This window comes from Podarcis vaucheri, assembly GCF_965113315.1.
Source record: "Podarcis vaucheri genome assembly, chromosome: 8".
Classification (NCBI taxonomy): domain Eukaryota; kingdom Metazoa; phylum Chordata; class Lepidosauria; order Squamata; family Lacertidae; genus Podarcis; species Podarcis vaucheri.
This window is the reverse complement of record NC_138766.1, coordinates 54770296-54790623: the sequence shown is the minus strand read 5'-3', so window position 1 is coordinate 54790623 and position 20328 is coordinate 54770296. Positions and strand designations below refer to the sequence as shown.

Below are 20328 nucleotides of genomic sequence, written 5' to 3'. Positions count from 1 at the left end.
AGAACTGAAATTTGGCATAATAGATCATCTTTGATAATGAGCAATATTTTTGTCACTATTTTTCCAACAATCCTGAAAATGTATCTAACATGTTTTGAATTATGTGAACCACTATTTTCATTTTTAAGAATTAATTGTAGTTATGAGAGTATAGTTTTCTTTCTAAACTTAGCAGTTTGTGTCTTGAGGCTTATATTCCATTTCCTTGTCTGGTAACTTTGTTTTATATAACTTTGAAAGTCTGCTGTTGCTCTCTGAAACACATCTTAGGTTCATTCTGCCAGTAAGACACATAAGCTGTTATCCCTATCTATTCAAAGTGATGAATTTCCTTTAGCATTCAGGATGAAGACTTAATATAATATACAAGTTTAAAAGTCAGCTTTCACACCAGCTTTCACCCAGAATGCTAGCAAAAGGTGTTTGTGTGTGAGTGAGTGAGTGAGTGAGTGAGTGACTGAGTGACTGAGTGTATCCCTAATTTCTTTCTTATCTGTGCCTATCTACTATAAAAAGTTGTGCAGGAGTTAGACATTACAGTCTAGTGACATTTTAATAAAACTTACTGATTTAAGTAAGAATTACAACTATTTAATAAAATTTTAAAAAAGGAAAAAAGATATAAAACTTGGCATGTATCTTCCTGTCTTTCCTTATATCTATTTTTTAAATCCACCAGTGAATGAAAAGTTATCCAAACTTTGGGGGGGGGGGCTCCCATAAAGAATTGCCTGGTTTTATTTACCGTTCTTATTTTTTAACCATATGAGTATAAGCAAATGAGATGATCATTAGTTGCTGACGAATGTACTGAGTGACAAAGTTTAGTCGCTAAAGCAATTATAATACAAACCAGGTTGAGCATGCAAAATGTGTGCATTTGCGAGTGTTTCTGCCTCAGATGATGATTTCATGAATGATATTTGGCTTTCCCCTGTTCCCTCTGTAGCCCATAGCTCACTGTGGTGGGTTTCTTGGATTTACTATAAAGGTTCTGTTCGCACCCTGTGGGTTGGGTTAAGAATTAGGATTTATGCATTTACTTCTACTGCTGCATTGTTTATACAGCTTTGGTTTAGTTTTGATCCCTTTTTTTTGCCTTTGAGGCTCTTCCACAGTGTCAGCTGCTGACTGATAGTAGGAGAACGGCCTCGTGGTGTGAATGAAAGGGACCTAGCGGTTGGTAAACAGAGATAAGGAATAAATAGAGCACAGGCAAAAGGAGATAGTTCTGTGAGAGCCCAGATTGCCGCCAGTCTGTTCAAGTGAGATGCAGTGCCTGTCCTTTTCCCAGATTAAATTAGTGTGCGAAATCTCCAGTGACCTCCTCCCCTTCTCCCCATACTCTTTAGCCAAGCTGAACAGCCTCTGCTGTAAAGTATTCATTTTATCCAGGGACAAGTTGGACAATAGAACTCTCCCTGATACTTATGGACAGCTGTCGTCATTCAGAGGGCTTTTCAGCATTTTCATTTTTCATAGGAGTTAAAAGGGTTTATGCCTTGTAACTGAAGAGAGGGTAGAAATACAGAGATGCCAACTCTGAGGTTGCCTGGAAAGACAGGAGGTGGGGGTGGAAATACACCTTTGCCAACCTGTGAAAAAGCTGCTCATCTTGTTGTTTTGCTGTTTCTTAAAGGGATTTTAGGATGATAATGTGGTTACACTGAAGCATGAACTGGATGGAGGAAATAACAATAAAGTGCAGGAACATGCAGGGTTTCCAAAAGTTATTGCAATTATTAAAGGTCACTAGTGCAAACCTTACAGAGTGTCCCATCTCATTCTTCCTCATTTTTTTGCATTTAAATCTGCTGCCTTTTTCATTCAACAAACTCCCAAGAAACATTAAAGCCTCATGAGATACCTCTGTGGTCTCATTTTTTTGTGTGTGATTTACTGCAAATATATTCAGCATCTGACTGATTAAATAGACCTTCGGCAACCTTGAGGGTCACTGTGTAGAGTATGTACATAGAAAATGCATCAGCCCATTGTACCCTGGCAGCTAATGAGATTGGTCGTTAAGTAAATGACACAAAGCCTACAAAAAAAGCTTAGCAGCTCACTAGAGTATCACAGAGTGTCCCTGCACACCACACAACGACACAAACACTGGACTAACCTAGCCCACCCCTGCTTTATTCTACATCACTGCTTCCCTGATGTCAGCGCGAGAGGCAGAACAAAGGCTAAAAGGCACACGGTAAGTCAGTCTGACAATTATGCCCTGGGGGAAAGGAGAGCAAATCTTAGCCTAACCATAGCTTGAAAGTCCGTTTTGGACAAGTAGGTCATAATGAAGGGATTGCTTTTGTGCCACTTCCGAACAGGGGCGGGGGGTGTCTGTGGAATCAGTGCCTTTCTCTCTGTGTGTCATCTTTACAAAAGTTTTGAATTTCTAAAGTAAAGCAGAATGGAATGCTCAGTGAACTTAACGTTGCTGTGACTTAAGAGGATGCTGTGGGAAGAAATGCATTCTTTGACAGATCTGAATACAGTAAGCACTATCACCAACTTTACAAGAATCCACTATTTTCCTAGCTTTTTAGAGGACCAAAATCTTTTAAAGATACACTATAGAAATAACTGTGTATTAATTTCAGATTTCAACCTCCTTCTCAGCTGCTTGTTCCCTTGAATAAATGGCATGACATTTAGAATGATGTGTACCAAAATGAAGCTTTTTATCATTTTGGATGTTCAGACACAGTATTAAATCATGATGTATTTTGCTCTCAGTTGCCCACTTGCTTTTGCTGAAAATAAAGATGTGAAGATGTATTGATTGCAAGCATAACACCAGTAGCTGTTTTGTTTTTGTTTTGGTCTTAAAAAAATGCATACAGAGGAAAATAGCTGTGGTTGCCTGTTTATGTGATGTTTATGTACATTAGTGATGACTGAGTTTAGCAGATCAAAGAATCCCTTTCATACACTTCTCTTTTTTTATTCTGGGGAAAAAATGGCAACAGGAAGTTGCAATGAAGTCTTGCTTATGCACCTTAAGATATTTTCTGCTACTTTTACCTCCACATGTAGTTACAAGTGTCAGGGAGGGTATTATGTGGCAAGTTATACCTACAAAATATTTCAGGTGAATCCCATATTTTCTTCTAAAGTTGCTAAAATATGTTGATAACAGTGATAATCAGACAATATATTTTCCTTTGATAAACATGTTAAAATATACAGACCAGAGTGTTGTTTTTGCATTATCACGTCCCACAATCTTCCTTTCATAATTTAGAAGCTACTACATTTTGGAAAACAAAAATCGCTCATGTGATTTATAAAACTAAGTCAGAATAATCAGATTATTTATGCAAACTTTTCTCACTCAGCAAAGATTTCCTAAATTGTAATGCATTTACTTGGTCACTCATTTCAGCCAAACTTACCTGCAAATATTTACAGGTACTGGGCATTGTAACCTAAAACTGCAATCCAGACTGCAGTGAAGTTAACAATAATTTTGACATAGATAACAGAACACACACAAAAGGTATAATTTGTGTTTGACATTTGTTACAAACCAGTTGCTGTAAGTTTATATTCTCTAAAGAACATTTTAAAAGTTAAATTGTAAACAGTGGTAATAGCACGATTAGCAATCTGTACATGGCTAGTACCAGGTTGTTCATCTGCAACTGTGCTTTACACCTTCAATTTTTTTCTGCTTGGACAGCTGAATGAGAAGTGTGTGAACACTTGATAATTATGATTTTACCATATGTTCTTGGAAGTGTGTATCCCAGTAACATATATGTTTGTTTAATTCCCTAAAACATGGAATACAACTGTTTATTTTATTTAGTAACAGCTATCTTGAGAAAATAAAAGTATCTAGTAAGCAATACTAAATTCACTACAGAACATGAAGTATCAGCTAGAGTTTTATTTTGAACTTTCGTAATTAACATTAATGCGTAATTCAATTTTCTCTGCAAGGTGATGTTCTTACCTATAGACGTAATCTTTTTTCATTAGGAATTTTCATAGAATCATCAAGTGGTTCTTACTGTATTGCTTTTGCATTGTAGGCACTTTTAAACAATGGTGTTTACATTAGTTAAGTTTAGGCACCTGTAAGTTACCCAGTCGCTTTTCATGGTCATGTGTTGGTTAAACTTCTTGCCATGCTTTCATAAGTATTGTACATACAATCTGCATCTAGAAAAATTGTACACACCAGATCCTTACGATAACATTTTAAAAGTCTAGTGATTTCCATAAGATCATCACTTCCCCACCCCAAAAGTATGTCCGCTTCCCAAAGACAGATAAACAGAAAACCGTTCCCACATGAGTTTTAAGACCGGCCATCATTTTATCACTTTTCATCTGGGACAAGGCATAGTGCTCAAAAACTACTGTGGCAGGAAGATGCCCCACCATGGCTAAGACCACTCAGCAGTGCCAGCTCACATCAGTGTATATTTTTATTTCCTAACTCTGTGAGTTTGCTTTCTTGGGTCATTCCCCCCCCCCAAACACTGAGATTTTTGCTATTTTAATTTCAGAAGCCTGAAGCTGACAAGTGCTTCATAATTTTCTCCAAAACAATCTTTTTCATGACAATTACCAACAGGCTGGCACACTAGTGTAGTTTAGTGACATGCAATGTAGCAAATCATAAGGTCAGCAAGTTGCAATCTAAATCTCCAGGGTGGCATCTGATGGTGTAAATGAAGAGTGGCTTCAAATACAGACGATCCTGTCCCTCCATGTTTATAAACAGCATTTGCTGATTGCATTAAAAACCCAAAAAGTAGTGCCGGGTTTTAAGAGTCTAATCAACTGCACTGAACTTGAAGAACTTTAACAAAAAATATTTTGTGGTTGTAAAATATAACCTTACAACTCTCAGCCAAAATGAAAATAAAATGCATCTTGTCATGTCCAGGGAGATGGTGATGGTGAAGACCTTTGCCTCAGACCCTGGAGAGCTGGAGCTTGTCATACTAGACCAAGCTAAGAAAATGAGAAAACTACTTGAATCTGTATAGAGCAGCTACTCATATTTCTATGCTCTAAGTTACTTTTGGACAACGAACTTTTGAAACAACTAAAAAGCAAGATCTTTAGCTATGGCAAAAGCTTGTTCTCAAAGTTAACTTTTTGTCATCTTTTCATTAGCTCTTGGTTTTGCTCTTGTAGGCCAACAAATTGAAAAAATACAACCAAATTTTTTCAATCAGAGACGTATTTCTAAAATATACTTTCATTTGAGACCATGTGAAAGTTCCCCACGGTGTCATTGATGAACCAAAAAAGTTTTGTCTTTGAAAGTTTACTCCAGTTAAAACTTTATTTCCTACTTTTTTCATGAAGCAACAGGAAATGTATCACCATATAGCAATCACCTATATAGAACAGACATCCCATCTCTACCTACTGTTATCGGGATACCTATAAAGCAGTTGGAGCAGCACGACAAAATAGTAATAGCTCCAAAGGCACTGTTATGGACTATCAGGTCAATTGACATGATACAGAGTACTAGCTCTGTTGATTCTCGGGGTCCCCCAACCCCCACAAGCCACTTTAAAAGCGATCAAAGAATTATTTGCCCTGCCAGCATCAGATATGTGATATTAAATGAAATAGTTTGCATTATCAAAAAGTGCATTTATAGTCCCAAACAGATATTTACAATGTCCAAATACAATCTAACATTTAAATGGGACTTTCCTCCCCGAAGGAGACTATGTTTTCAGAGTGCTGAACAAAATTGTACTTCAGTGACATTTTCTTGTCCCTTAATTATAGTATGAAGATATAAATCCATTTGCAAACAAAATTGCCCTTTTTCCAAATTATGTATTTTGTGCTTATAAAAATAGCCAAGCAATTTAAACATAATGTGGTCTTTTGCATTTGTCTCTTGCAACCAGATCCTAAACACATTTCCTTAGAAGTAAGACCCACTGAGTTTAAATGAGGCTTTCCTAAAGAATGTGTGGATAGAACTGCAGCTTCTTATATGATACCTATAAGATGTATCACTAAACACTACAAATCTGAGCATCCAGAATTTAATATAAGTATGAATGCTAGGTTCTTGTTACCCATCTACGTTTCATATTAACATCAGAATAATTCCAGAAAACATACATATTTCTCTATCAGGACATGTAATAAATATGTCAAAAAGGAACGGTTTAACAATTAATTTTTCATAAATAAATGATAGTAATAATATCATGTTTTCAAAAACAGACAAAAATTACCATCCAATACAGACGACAAGATACCAGAAGCTATACAAATTTTGCTGGATGAAATTCCAGAGCAACAATCAAGTGATCATTTGAATATGCCATTTTTTACCAGATTTTGTCCAGCTAATCATGTCTTTTGTACAAATGACATTTCCACTATGATAAGAAGCAAACATCACAAAGTAGACTAGATGAATTATTGACTGAGTACGATCAAAATACATATTCAGTAAAAGATCACCCTTGCTAAAGAGGAAAAGTGCATAATGTTTAAGTTTGTGGTCAACTTATTTGAGCAGAGCTTTAGCTGCTCTGTATGTGAACCATCGCTCTCAGCAAAAAGGGTTAAAGAAAACGCATTCTGTTGCATCTGCTTATTAAATCCCTTACTTTAGTAGAAATTCAAATTTTGTAAGATTATTCGTTTTATTGATGCATATAATTATAATCACAAGCCATCTGCTGATTTGGCAGGCATGGTTAAAATCTCTAACTCTCATAACCTTTCAAGTACAGTGCCCTTGGGACTCTATTTCACTTTTATATTTTGGAAAACACATATGAACAAACAAGAGAGGTCATCTGCCGAAAGTCAGATTTGTTAAAAATCCCTCTGTGTTAGAGAACCTGGGCCTAAGCATAAAGAAAGTATCCACCCCTCCCAAAGTATTGTGTTTTTGGTTTTTTAAAATTCTATCTCCAGGAACAGATTATTCTATCATGCAGTTGGGGAATTTGAATTTTTGCTAGGGATTAAAGCTCTTTTCTCTCACTCTTGGGACCATGGTTCCATTTTTAAACTAAAAGAACAAATATTGCTCAGTTTAGTTGTCACAGGTGATTGAAACACATTTGACCTTGCCTGTATTTGAAGCACATTTTATTTGGAGAACTGGTACCACAAAGCAGCTAAAATACTCAGCTTCAACTGAAAAGTCCCAGGTTTGGATCTTACCATGAATTCGATAAATGTATTTAGTGAAAATTCGGTCTCAGTCTTCTATCTGCAACATTATTCACCTTATAGTGAAGTTCTTTGAATAATTGTTATGATGATGATGATGATGATGATGATGATGATGATGATGCTCTTAGAATAACAATGCTTCTGTTTCTTATGGGGAGAATAGGTTGTACATTTTGTCCTAATACCTGCCTTTCACCGTGAAGATCAGAGGCCATTACTTTTCTTCTGAAGACTGGACTTGGCAATACACAAAATGTAGCACCTCATCAACATTCCCTCTGGCCTCCCTTAACTGTACACATATTTGTGTCATGCTGGCCACTTGCCTTTGTTTGTCAGGGGTCATCCACTCTGGCTTCTGCTGGGAAGGCAACAGAGAGTTTGTGGGTGATCAAACTTGAATGGTACTGGAATTATTATTTTTATCTGAATATCCTGAAACACGGAGAAACGTTGAGGGGTGGGTGAGGTAGTGAAGTGACTGAAATCTGCAAGTGTAAAACTTGGACTACATTAAAAGTGCTGTTTGATATTAAAATACTGTTCCATATTCAATTAATCCCAACATAATGTTGCCATACTTTAGACCTGTTTTGTTAGAATTCTCACTGTACCATAAGCTGAAACTTTGCCTTCTGTTTAATCAGTAATACATAAAAGGGATATATGCAGCATGCGTATCGATTTGCACCTTTTGGGAAGTTTGATTCTTGCACCACACCCCCATATACAGAGAAACAGGAGGTGAATGCACATGTTTGAAAGTGTCTGCGCAGCTGAAACAAGGGAAACTGACTGAATGTAGCTCTGGTTTATTTTGCAACCAATTAAGTACGACATCTGTTGAAACACAGGAAACCAAGGCTCCCTTCCCCCCTTCATAGAGTTATTTGAACTGTTTGTCTTTCATGTGGTAATCACAAATGATCATCTAAGAAATCAAGACGATTGTGTACCAAGTTAATAGAAACTATTTTAAAAGGCTGTGTTTGTGAGGATGGGTTTACTGGGTGTGGAGAGCAAAACCAAATACTCAGGCACAGAAATATCATGATCACCCACTAAAATGGACGTTGTCATCAGGCTATAATCATAGAGCCACTTACCTGGGAGTAAGTCCCATTGACCTCAATGGTGATTTTATTTTTCTTACACCTGTATCTCACCTTTCTGCTATCATGGAATCCAAGGTAGTATTTATGGGGTTCGCAGGCAGTCAGCCATCCAGGCACTGACCAGACCCAAACCTGCAGCAAGGTGGTAGCTTCATGTTCCTTCAGACCATATCCTCACCATGAAGTTGATGCCACAGGCAACATTTTTTTAAAGCACAGTTTGTTTCTGTTTGTGGTTGCCTGTAACACACACATTGTGCATGCAAGAAAGGTTGCTACCTGTTATTTATAGCACAGTTCATACAAAGTTTTGGGCAGAGCTCTGGCATACACACAAAAGTTCCACATAAGTAGTAAGTTCTGGGCCTTATATCTTATGTACCCTTACAACAGTAAAGGTAGGTCACTTTTATTCTGTAGGAAAGAAAGATAAGATAGGATTAATCAATGGTACCCAGTAAACTCTTGGTCCATGAGTTGCAAATCTAATAAGTTCAAATAAGAAAGAAAGAAAGAAAGAAAGAAAGAAAGAAAGAAAGAAAGAAAGAAAGAAGGTATCTTGTTCTTCAAGCTCATAATCCTGTCCCCAAAGCCTGAAATGAGCTATATAAGGATTTTTTTAAAATCCATAGTAGAGCAATACCTTTATTAGGCTAACCAAAATGTCACAAAATAATGAGCAAGCTTTTGAATTCTTGGCCACTCTTTTGTGACATTTTGTTTGACATAATAAAAGTATTGCCGTACTTTGGCTCTTACAATTCTATCTTTGCTTTTTGTGTAAGGAAGTTGCATTTTCCAGCTTTCAATTAGTCATGGACTTATTAAGATAACCAGGGAAACTCTCTTGAAACAATCCCTTTCTAAATGAGACCTCAAGGGGAAATAGTTTCACTCTTAGGCTACTCCTGACCATATATTTTGGAAAGTGGATCTGTGGTGGTGTCTGAAGTACTCTATGATCACCTGTTGCTTCTGGAGGTATTTTCAGAAATAGATGTGGTGTGGCTACAGGCTGAACTCAACCCCTAATTGTAGTCCTTGAGTATTTACTTTGGTGCAAAGAGAGGAGTGTAATGGCAGGAGATACGGCTTTAAAATGAAACAAAATCATAAGTAGGTTGGACTGTGATTGCATGGGATTATAGTTTCATGGAGTCTGCAGATGAGAGAAAACTGGCAAGTTGCCTGACACACAAAATCAACCAGTACCATTGAAACACATATTGTAAACGTCCTCTTCCCATGTGTGTGCCCAAAGTTGTCTTTACTGCACATGCATGGTGTCGAGTTTCCATGCCCCTGTCTACATTCCAAGCAGCTGTGGGTGGGTGGCATTCAAAGAGTGATGGAGGCAAGACATGAAAAGTTCCTGTAAATTTCCATCTGTAACAGACATCTGTTGTCACAGTGAAGCATCAAGTAGTAGACTTAGTAATGTGTAAAGAAACTGTCCCTTTAGCTGAGATTAAATTTTATTACCGTATTTTTTGCACCATAACACTCACTTTTTTCCTCCTAGAAAGTAAGGGGAAATGTCTGTGCGTGTTATGGAGCGAATGCCCATGGATGGCGGGGGGATCTGCTGCAGTCGTGAGCAGAGGATCCATGGTTCCCCTTCCTTCCTTCCTCCGTGGCAGCAAAGCGGGAGAAGAGCCGCTGAGTGGGGAGGAGAGAGGGACAGAGAGCCTGCTTGCTTTAAAGGAGCAAAGCGGGAGAGGAGAGGAGCCTTCTCCCCTTATACCCCTCTTCTGCATTATTAGCAGCATCCTTCCCCACCCAGCCCACACGTGTTCCTTCTCCCCTTAAACCCCTCTTCTGCATTATTAGCAGCATCCTTCCCCACCCACCCCACACGTGTTCCTTCTCCCCTTAAACCCCTCTTCTGCATTATTAGCAGCATCCTTCCCCACCCACCCCACATGTGTTCCTTCTCCCCTTAAACCCCTCTCCTGCATTATTAGCAGCATCCTTCTCCACCCACCCCAAGTGTGTTCCTTGTCCCTTGAGTGCTTTTCCTTCCCTCCCCACTTAAAACGTGGTTACAAAGCACGGATCCACATGGATCCTCAGGATTTTTGCATTGGGGTACCCCAAACTCACCGTCAGATCACATGTCTGCGGCCACAGCATGAACCACAAAAATCATACATCCACTGTTTCGTTTAGAATATTTTTTTTCTTGTTTTCCTCCTCTAAAAACTATGTGCGTGTTATGGTCAGGTGCGTGTTATAGAGCGAAAAATACGGTACATTTTAGAAGTGCATTGACTGGTAAACATAGGCAACCTGGTTTTCAGGTGGTGATACTGTCTCCTGCAGGATCTTTGATATTTCATTTTTTTGCTATAATGCTGCTGTTCTTGGGTGATTATTTTTTTTTAAAAGAAATTGCTGGATATTTCATAACTTTCTCTTTTAACTCACTTTAAAATAGCAACTTTGGTGGTAGAGGTGGTCCTTTTGGTGTGAAAGTTCAGGATTCAAGTACAGCAGTCAGTAAATAAAACTTCAGGGGATTTATTTGTCTAAACTGTCCATAGGAGAACTAAAAAGCTCCAGAACAAATATCAAAATGCGATGAGATGCTGGATTCAGGAAAATGTGCAAAACTTTTCAACTCTACCTTTGTGTTCTGTATCTTCATGGCTTTTATTAACTACACATGTAAGGAAAAGTTGTTTTAAAGCTTCAGGGCTTTTCCCCAAATCTTGGTCTACTTTTAAACCAAGTGTTAAAGGGAAAGGGAATCATTGCATACTTCAGAGTTTGCATATATAAATGTATTTTATCTGATCCACCATTCATTGAATAAGCTTATTTTTCAAACTCAGAGACCAACTCATGCTCTTCCTTCCCCAAGTCTCTTCTCTTTGTACCTTTGCCACACACAGAAACCCCTATTTTTTTCACTTAGCTCTGCTGAAGCATAACTTACTGAAGCTTCACTCACACATAAAAGTCTGTCTCTACAACTGTTCTGGAAAGACTACTTCTGGTTTGTGTTTTATAAGCTGAAATGTGTTGTCCTCAGTGCAATAAATGTACATTCATAATGCTAAAATTCAGAGCTCTAAAAGATGAAGGTAAAATCAGCTGAACTCAACAAGATTGGCATTTCTGGAGGAGTTTTCTAAGGCCAGGCAGAGAGAGAACTTCATATTTCATTTTTCTCCTTCTCTTGTAACTGAGGTTCATGTCTACTACCCCAACCCAATAATCACATCCATCTCTCCATCTCTCTCTGCCCCCTGTATTGCACAGTGTTGACATTTGAATGGAGTAGCTAATCAATATGCATGGTGATAACTTCTGGATGTTGACGTATGGATGTTGACTTCAAGGAAGAACTCTGACTCAGTGCTAGCATCTCTGTTTTGCCTGCAGAGGGTCACAAGTTCAATACAGGTAGGGCTAGGAGAGATCCCAGTCTGAAACCCTAGGGAGTTTCAGTAAGTTGTTTTCAGTAAGTTGTTTTCAGTAAGGCTTTTGACAAAATCCTCCATGATATTCTTGTGGAGAAGCTGGTAATATGTAGGCTGGATGAGGTAACTGTTAGGTGGATTTGTAGCAGCTTGACTGACCCAACCCAAAGAGTGCTCACTAATGGTTACTCATCATCCTAGAGAAATGTGACCAGTGAGGTGCTGCAGGGTTTTGTCCTGGGCCAATTGTTGTTCAACATCTTTACAAATGACTTGGATGAAGGAATTGAGGGGATGTTCATCAAATTTGCAGATGACACCAAACTGGGAAGGGTAGCAATAGGTTTTAGTAAAGAATGATAGTACTGTATCTGAGGAAACACTGAATAACACCTGCACTCTAGAATCTTAGATTGAAATAAATAAACCAAGAATATGTATAAGGAGCATAAAACTGAAACAGCTTCCAAATGTGTTCTTAGTGATCCACTATAAGCATATGATTTAAATCCCCTTGGTTGTTTTGTATACGGAAGTCTGCTCACCATTTCTGGTGGTGACATTGTAGCCAGGCATCGGAGCCCCTGCAGTGATCCAGCGGGGGGGGGGGAGGCAGAGCTTGATGTTCTCCTTGTTGCTGTCTGAGCCATGTTGCTTGCGCTGGGCGGAGCCGTGCCAAGGGGTGACCCCACCAACCAATCAGCACCGGCAGGAGGTGTGGCCATGGGAAATTTAAACTGCTGCATGGCCAGGGAGACCTCCTTGCACCCTTTGCCAGATCTCCCTACCCACCCACCCTCTTTTCTATGCTGTGCAACGACACAACCTTGCTATGGATAAATTTTGGTTGCCATATTGTTGGGGCTGGATAGGAATTTTCCCATTTGGCAAATTGGCACCAGCCATTTGGTTTTCACCAACCTTGTGGCAATCATCACAACTTTGTAGGTTAGGCATTGGGCAAGCCTTTGTTTGGATGGAGGGGAGGTTGTAGCCTCCGCCTACCCCTCCTTATTAAGGATAAACAGTTAAAGGGATCTGGGGGTGTGGATTCTGTCCAATGCCCAGATGTGGGCTAGGGTCATGCCATGATTCTGAGGGGGGCCCCTTGGGGTACCCCTATTTGATGCAAGTCACAGGGCTCCCCCTATTCGTGGTTTACCCTTAGATGGAAACCCTGCAGATGAGCAGGAGTTGAAATATAGCCTGGCTTCAGTGCCTAAGCGACACCACTCACATTTGTAACCAATAAAGTTGTGGCCTATTTGTACCCATAAACCCAAATACTCATGTCCGTGTGTTTATTATCCACTAGGGAACTGTGGATCACAGGATCTTGGCATGCAATTGTATTCTTATTGTGATTCTAATACTTTTACTGGTTGTTAAATTTGTGGTATCACTCTGTGCCCTTTCTTCATTCCGTTTGTCACCTAATGATGAGATTTAGCTTTTAGGGATGATATGCCCTCCAGCTACTAGGTAATGCTACCCAATGTGACTTCTCTTGACTCTTTACCTACTGCACTATCTAAACTTAAGCTACAGCTTTGCTAATGTAAAGGTAAATACATTTCTCATTATTTCTGCTCTCTTCCTCACAAGGGACTTGTGTGTTCCACTTAACCTCTGATTTTTATATTTCCAAGATCCAAGGAAGCAGTCATTGAGGTTTCTTTACCCCAACAGTCCTTGGTGCAACCTGAAATCTGGTTTGCACTTTACATACGAATATAATTAACTCTTCATAACTTCCCTTGCATTCAATTTTAAGAATGTTACAATCCTCCAGGATCAGGAACAGCATGCCTCTAAATACAAATTGCAGAGGATTCATAGATGACTATTGCCCTCATATCCTGCTTGTCAGCTTCCTTTATGCATCTGGTCAGCCACTGTGGAGAAAAAGTTGCTGGACTAAACAGTTCTAGGATCTGATCCAACATGGCTCCTCTTCAGGGCTTTTTCATTATGCCCAAGTTTTTCTCCATTCCTTCTCCTTTTTTTTTTTAAAAAAAACATCTAGTCTGAAGAATTATTATGAAGAACTCAAAAAGCTTGCTCACTACTTTTTTTGCATTTTTTAAAATCTTGACCAAGAAATTGACCCATGGTGGTCTTTTTAAGGTATTCGCTTACAAGAACGTATCATCTTCATGATAGCTCTGTATTTCACATAAATGTTCATTTCAAATATTTTAGGGATCCGACAATGATTTGTCAGTGCAATGCTGCTCAGGAAATGGTAAGGGAAACAGAATTTGTTGGCTAGGAATTTTCTCAGAGCTGTGACTGCAAAACTTCCAAGTAAGTATTGCTAAGTGGAGAGTGTAGGAATGAAGTTTAGCAGTGGTAAATGGCTAACACTGGAAATATTTTATTTTCATTTTATCTCTAAAAAGCCAACACCCTTTTGGATTATGTTCTTAGAATGTTGAGAAAGGATGTGGCGTCATGTTTGCACCACCACTTAAATATGGCTCAGATACGCATTTTTCTAGAGAGCTGTCCAGGGGCTGAAGTGTTCAACATAGCAGGGGAGCTGTCCAGTTTATGAGACACTGATAATAGAACAGGATATGGTGAGAAATCAACACTGGCTAAGTAACAAATAAGCAGCTTGATCGCTGCCCCACTACTTTCTGAAGTGTCAGCAAGATCCTAGTTCAAGCAAATGTTGAAACAGGCTTTTCCTTCCTGAGTATGGTTTAAGGATGGGCTTTTCCCTCTTGAGTGTGGCTTAAGGATGCTTCAAGACAGGCACTATGCCTTTGGTTCTGGGCTTTCACTCAACCCATGCTGCTGCCTCCACTTCTGAGTGTAATCTTGGCAAGGTTGGAGCTGGCATCTGAGACAATTTAGGGTTGGCTGGGTCCACTGAATACCCAAGCACAACATTTCTTTGGGTGATTGTTCAGGGTCTGCTGACTCCCTTGAAACCTGTAGCTCAGAGATGGGGAACCTGTGGTCCAGCTCATATTGATGGACTACAGCCCCCATCTCAATGGCAATGATGTCTGAGACTAATGATAGATAGAGTCCCACAACATCTGGAAGGCCACCATCTCCCTATTCCAGACATAAATGGTAGGCCTAGTGACAGGGGCTTCTTCCTCTGGGGAGGATTTTAATCTTGTTCTGAGCTGATCCTGAAAGGACGATAGTGGGGCTCAGTTCAGTCCTTGCCATCTGCCCTAGGAGGAAATCCTATTCTTTAATCCTGGACAGTAACAGGTTGTCAGTGGGATGGAAAAGCCCTTTATATATGCCGAGAAGTGCTTTTCTTTATTATAAATTACTTTCTTTTCATATCTGCTTTTTGGGAAGGAGGAGTGAGGCTATTGATAGATCACGTTTTGCTAAAGGCCATGGATACAAGCAGAAGGATGTAGATCAAAACCCAAAGCATCTGTGTTATTATTACTATTTGTCTCCTTACTTTAGTGCCTCCACTGTTTCATGCTGTTTTGCTCAGGGGGGCTATAGAAACTCTAAGCTGCTGATACAAGTCATTAAATGTGTGAGGCAGCATTTGTTTTACTACTCTGGTCTCAGCCTGAAGCTGCAAAGCTAACCATTACATTTGTGGTGGACACATCCATAAATATAGCACTCCTTTCTTACTTACTTCACATGTGTAGTTTCCTCAGAAGAAAGTTGGAGGCAATGTGAAGATGGGAGCTGCCAAATTCAGGTTGCTTCCAATGTTATTCCTACTTGGAGCAGACCAATTGAAAATAATGGACATTACTAACTTCAGTCCATTCATGTCAATGAGTCTACTCTAACTGAGTTGGACACAACTCATAGTTTCTTGCCCTTTTTATTGGATATCACAGAAATTAGCATTATCACAAATACTCATACATTTTGACTGGCAGATGTTCTAAGTGGAGACTCAAAGTGAGAGGGACTTTCACTTCATGCTGGAGCATATATTTTGCATGAAGAAGGCCCCCAATTCAGTCCCTGACATCTCCAGTTGAAAGAGTCAAGGGAGCTGGTTGTGTGAAAGACCTCTGCCCCAGACCCTAGAAAGATGTAGCCAGCCAGAATAGATCAGGGGTTGCCAATGTGGCACTCTCAAGCACATGTGTGCCCTTTTGATGGCACCTGCAAGGTTCCTTCCCCCACTGAAAGTGGGCTTAAAAGAAGCAGTCTGTTGTAGCTAATGGAATAGGTTGTGGAGTGTGCTTAATTACAGCATATTTTGTGGTTTCTCCAGATTCCGGTTCCTATTCAGGATTAAAGAACAGGATTTCCTTCCAGGGCAGGTGGCAAATGTGCTTGTATGCCCAAAAAAGTTTGATGACCCCCTGGAGTTGACAGAACTGAATTAGATATATAAATATTCTGTCGTGGTTTTAACGGTAGTTTCCTATGATTCTAAAATATTTGAAAGACAGAATTTTGTTTAGTTACCATCTATATAGGGTGGCGTTGTGGGTTAAACCACAGAGCCTAGGACTTGCCGATCAGAAGGTCAGTGGTTTGAATCCCTGCGATGGGGTGAGCTCCCGTTGCTTGGTCCCTGCTCCTGCCAACCTAGCAGTTCGAAAGCACCTCAATGTGCAAGTAGATAAATAGGGACCACGCCGGTGGGAAGGTAAACAGTGTTTCTGTGTGCTGCTCTGGTTCGCCAGAAGCAGCTTAGTCATGCTGGCCACATGACCCAGAAGCTGTACACTGGCGCCCTCGGCCAATAAAGCAGGATGAGCACCACAACCCCAGAGTCGGTCACAACTGGACCTAATGGTCAGGGGTCCCTTTACCTTTTTACCATCTATATATGGCTTTCTTAGAAGTCACACGTGCTAACTCCTCATCATAGATATGGGAAAAAGTACTGAAATGGTTATCATACCATAAGAAAATAATGTGACTGTTATAATATCATTAATCCTAAGATCTCAGGGTGGGGGACAATAAAAATATATGTGAAACTAGTCATGTACAATCTGATTAAACTAACATAGCTCAGTGTGGTCTAATGCGTGGCCCGAAGGCAGCATGCAGCCTTCAAGACCTTTTTTTGGCAGCTCTCAGCAACATTTGAAACGCCTGCAGCCCTCACACTGCCTTCCCAAAACCAGGTAATTGAGGCACTGGGCTTTGGAAAGAAGGCATAAGGTTCTGACAGGGTTCTAGAGTCCTCCCTCCTCCTTCCCAAAGCCCAGCTTAGGGAAGGAGGTGGACGGGCTCTAGGACCCTGCCAGAGCCTCACACATCCTTCCCAAAGTTCAGTGCCTTGCTTAGCTAGCTTTGGGAAGGCAGCATGAGGGCTGTGGGGTTGTCAAATTTTGGTCCCATTTCCCCCTTCCCATGTGTGCATGACAAGGCAGTGTATTGGTCCACAGGTTCCATGTCAAAGTACTCTTGTGGCCCGCTTAGTTGGGCTGTCCTGTGTTATATCATGAGGAACTGTAAGCGTATAAAAATGCAGTTTAATGTTTAAAACAACCAAAAAGCTACTTAAAGTGTATTGTCATAGATATTCATTTAATTTTCATTTAAAAATAAATAAATTGAATGAAATGGAGAAAAAAGTACGTAATCGAGTCAAGCTATTAAAGGTATTGAACTTGAAGACAGTGGTAGAGTATCATAATAAACAACCGTTATAGCAATTTTCATAACTAGATACGTACAAACACTGTCAAAAGAAAAGTGCACAATAGATGCTGTTGGTTCATAATCCTCCAGATTTTGGAAGTTTACCAAGTCCTTTGTAGGCCACTCTTCATTACTGGCGGGTTGCATTTGCCTTGGTGCATCGCAAGTTCTGCAGGCCTCTTTTAAAGGCACAGCTGACCTGCCAAAGGAAGGGGGGGGGGAATCTGGCAATACTAAATGTGATAGAGCATCACTACCTTCCTGTGTGTCAGCAGATGAATTGTGGGCTTTAAGCCCCAATTAACCCACATGTTGTACTCAATCACAGGCATTATGCTATTGAATGTATATTAAGAAGCCACCAACTGTTCAGCTGTATACTTCCCTCCCACCTTTTGAGCACCCAGGGATATACCTCCTAATGTTATACCACTAGTAGTAGTAACAAATGGTCAGCTCACACCATTAGCTTCTAAGGAGACCACCAACTGCCTGAGACAACTCACTATTTAAAATACTTTAAAAAAAATTTACAATAGAGAAAAATAGTGAATCACCCTGATTGCCTTGCAAGAAACACAATAATAAATAATGGTTTGGAGGATCTGTCAGAGGCCTTCTTTGAATGGATGTGGAGAAGTATTTCCTCTGTTTTTCCTATCCAATGCAGCACCACCCCATCTCCCATAGTGATTCAGAGGGTCCCCAATCCTTTGTAGCAGACTTTTCTGCAGAGTAAAAGAGAAGTGCAATCCTGAGAACATTCCATTCTGAGAGCAGAACCACTCATGGAAGTCTGGGTCCAGCCCCATGGGTGCAACAGAATTGGGTTTTTGTACTGGAGATTTCAGCATATATAACACAACTTTGAGTTGGTGAACTTAGATTTTAGGGGGTGGGGTGTAAACAACCCATGCAACCAGTGGAAGGCTATTGAGATGACAAGTGAAGCAAACATTAATGGTGGATTCCATATTTGTTTTTGTTTGTTTGTTTGTTTGTTCTGCATTTGTTGATTCTGCTCTTTCTCTAATGAGCATAGGGCAGAGTGAAAGTTTCAGCCATCTCTACTGGTTTCCCTGCAACAACTCTGTGAGATAGGTTGGCCAGAAAGATCATCACTTGATCATAAAACATAGGAAGCTGTGCTCAGATCACTGGTCCATCTAGCTCCATGTTATCTACATTGACTAGCAGTGGCTTTCTAGGGTCTCAGACAAGGGCTTTTCCCAGTCATGTCTGGAGTTGCCCCGCACTGAAACTTAGACTTACGTTATGCAAAGTATGTGCTCCACTACTAGAGTTCAGTCCTTTCCTAAGATACAGGGTTAGGCAGTGAACATGGGCATTCAAACCTGGGCCACCTCGGTCGTAATCTGACACTCTAACCAGTACATGTGGGGACCCATATTATGGGGGGAAAGGAACAATGTATGCAGGCAGAGAATGAGAAGCAGTGGGACTCTGTAGTTGGGATGGAACGAAGGAAGCAAAGACTTACCTTGTAGACCTCTGCCTGGAAACTTTGGGAGAGGTACTCTTTGTACTGCTGCTCATCTTATGTCTACTTTGTACTTAGGTCCCTCTTATGTCAACTAAGACCAGGGTCTACCATCTGGCAGCAACTGCCCTTTAGAATGTGCTTTCAATGAACACTGGGTAGACAAGCACCTACTGTATTGGCATTTAGTCACCTGAGGAGTGATCTGGCTATGTTGATCTAGCTAAGTTGATGTGTTAATTTGATTTACTGATTTGTGATGTATTTTGTACTTGTTTTATGAATGCTATTTTATTTTTATTTTATGCTGTTTACTGCTATGATTCTTTTTGTTAACACTGATGGTATATAATTTTTTTTTGCAAATAAATGAATAAACACAATTTTTCACATTAACCTTACAGTGGTACCTCGGGTTAAGAATTTAATTCATTCTGGAGGTCCGTTCTTAACCTGAAACTGTTCTTAACCTGAGCTAATGGGGCCTCCCACCGCTACACGGCTGCTGGCGTGCGATTTCTGTTCTTATCCTGAAGCAAAGTTCTTAACCCAAGGTACAATTACAGACTCTTAGCAGAGTCTGTAGCCTGAGGTACCACTGTATTTGTATATGACATGTAATGCAGGTCAGGATGAGACTCACCTTTGTGCATTCATCTGGCCGACATGCATACAGAAGCATGCACTAAACTCTGTACTAGATATCCAGGATGTTGATAGGCTGGAATGTGTGCAAAGGATAGCAACCAATTTGATCAAGGGTCTAGAAACCAAGCCTTAAGAGGAACAGATGAGGGTGTTGGGTAGGTTTAGCCTGGATAAGAAGAAACTAAGAGGAGATATGATAGCCATCTTCAAATATCTCAAAGGCTGTCACATGGAAGCAAGCTTGCAGATGGAGCAAGCTAGTTTTCACCTGCTCCAGAGGGTAGGACCCAAACCCATGGCTTCAAGTAACAAGAAAGGAGATTCCAACAAAACATTAGGAAGAACTTTCTGACAGTAAGAGCTATTCAACAGTGAAACAGGATCCCTCAAGAGGTTGTGAACCCTCCTTCATTGAAGCAGAGGTTGCATGGGTATCTGTCATTGATGCTTCAGTTGACATTCCCTTCCCACTCTACAATTCTATTATTATATGGTTCCATATAAGTTGGGGATGGTGCCAACTGGTGCAATCCTGACCCCCTTCCGTGCTCATTTTACATGACTTTTCATCTGCAAAGCCCTCTTATGCAACATATTCCACATGACATAACTTTCTACTGTATATTCATTCAACCTTATCTGTAAAATAATCATACATCACTTTAAGGAAAAACCTGGCTTGGATACGACAAACCTCCAGAAGTGCAGACTTCCACTAGGAAACAACCACAAATGATGCCCCTCTCCTTTCTCCCACTGTTCTTACTCGATATATGGAGGACAGGGAGATGGCCTTGATACATTCTGAGGTATGCAGGGTCCTAGCCATTTAATC

The 20328-nt window shown here is 40.1% G+C and overlaps 1 protein-coding gene across 10 annotated transcripts in view; it reads left to right on the top strand.

The window, feature by feature from the left end:
* Positions 1-20328, top strand: part of ST18 (ST18 C2H2C-type zinc finger transcription factor) — a 208184-nt gene that overhangs the window by 74316 nt on the left and 113540 nt on the right. The window contains exon 1 of one of the 10 annotated variants that reach the window (XM_082233750.1): positions 2095-2206. The exons of 8 other annotated variants lie outside the window; for them this stretch is intronic. The gene's annotated coding sequence lies outside the window, so the exon portion shown is untranslated. Of the gene's footprint in view, positions 1-2094; positions 2207-20328 lie in introns of those variants that run through there. One more of the 10 variants, XM_082233756.1, reaches the window with a different exon arrangement.